This window comes from Onthophagus taurus, chromosome 3, assembly GCF_036711975.1.
Source record: "Onthophagus taurus isolate NC chromosome 3, IU_Otau_3.0, whole genome shotgun sequence".
Lineage (NCBI taxonomy): Eukaryota > Metazoa > Arthropoda > Insecta > Coleoptera > Scarabaeidae > Onthophagus > Onthophagus taurus.
Window position 1 is genome coordinate 6174636 of NC_091968.1, and position 1340 is coordinate 6175975.

Below are 1340 nucleotides of genomic sequence, written 5' to 3' on the forward strand. Positions count from 1 at the left end.
AGCGAACACACTCTTTCGACATTATTTTAGTCGATTTGGTATATCTACCACAATAACACATGATCAGGGACGGCAATTCGAATCAAACCTCTTTTCAAAATTTAACACATTACTTGGCACACGACAAATACACACATCATCTTTCTATCCTCAAGCAAATGGAATGTTAGAACGATTTCATCGATCATTGAAGACGGCTATCATCGCTAAAGGAGACACTACTAGATGGAACAACAATCCCCTCATCCCACTAAGATTAAGAACATCACTTAAGGAAGATCTAGGTTGCTCCTCAGCAGAACTGCTTTACTTTTTTTTACACTTTTTCAAAATTAAAATCAGTGAATACGTCTTTTCACTCTATTCAAAAACCTTTTATTCATAAAGACTTGCACAAATCAAATTTCGTTTTCATTAAAATTGAAGGTTTGAAACCATCGTTATCTCCACGATATGAAGCACCTTTCAAAGTTCTGACAAAAGCAACCAAATATTTCGTAATTCAGAAAAGCAATGATAAAATTATTGTTAATATCGATCGTCTTAAGCCCGCGTTTATCTTTAATGAAAGTATTAAATTTAATAATTCGGAAATAGATAAACATGTGTCATCTTCGAATAGGAAAGTACATTTTAACATATAATCGTTATTTTTTTATTACTACAACATATTACTCTTTTAAGTTGTACCATTGTTTTACCTTCCTCTTCTTATTAATTTCTTTTTCACGGAAGGGGGAGTATTGTAGTGTGCCATGTAAAATTGTTTTAAAAAAATGCTTTGTTATATAATTTACAAAAAAACGAAAAAATAGATTGAAAAATAAATAATCTAAGAACAACATATAAAATGTGGCAGATAACATCTATCCTGGGACACTCTGTATATCCAAAGTTGGTTTGTTTCGCCGCTAGAGGACTTTAAAAAAAAAATCTTGTATTTTTTATAACTCGAAAACGCGTAAATCAATTAAAACCATTTTTCAGAAGTGAGTTCCTACCACCAACAAGTTGAGGTGTGCTTTTAATCGGCAGTGTGCAGTAAAGACACTCATTAGAACTTTTATGCCGCTACAAGCAAGTCCTAAAATGTTCCCGGGTTTGACAGTGGCGATGTTAATAAACACATTAACATGTCTCATTCCAGGAGAACTGGTCCACAGTAGGCGAAGTCTTCAGCCCACAGTTCAATCCTATATTTGGCCATTGCAAATGATGCATCAACTGCTGGTTCCAGTCCCACAAACGCTTTACCGCTGCCCTCTCGTGTTAGCTCATTTGCCGCTTCATTGCCAACAACCCTAGATTGACCCGGGACCCAGATCAGAGAAACTCTGTTA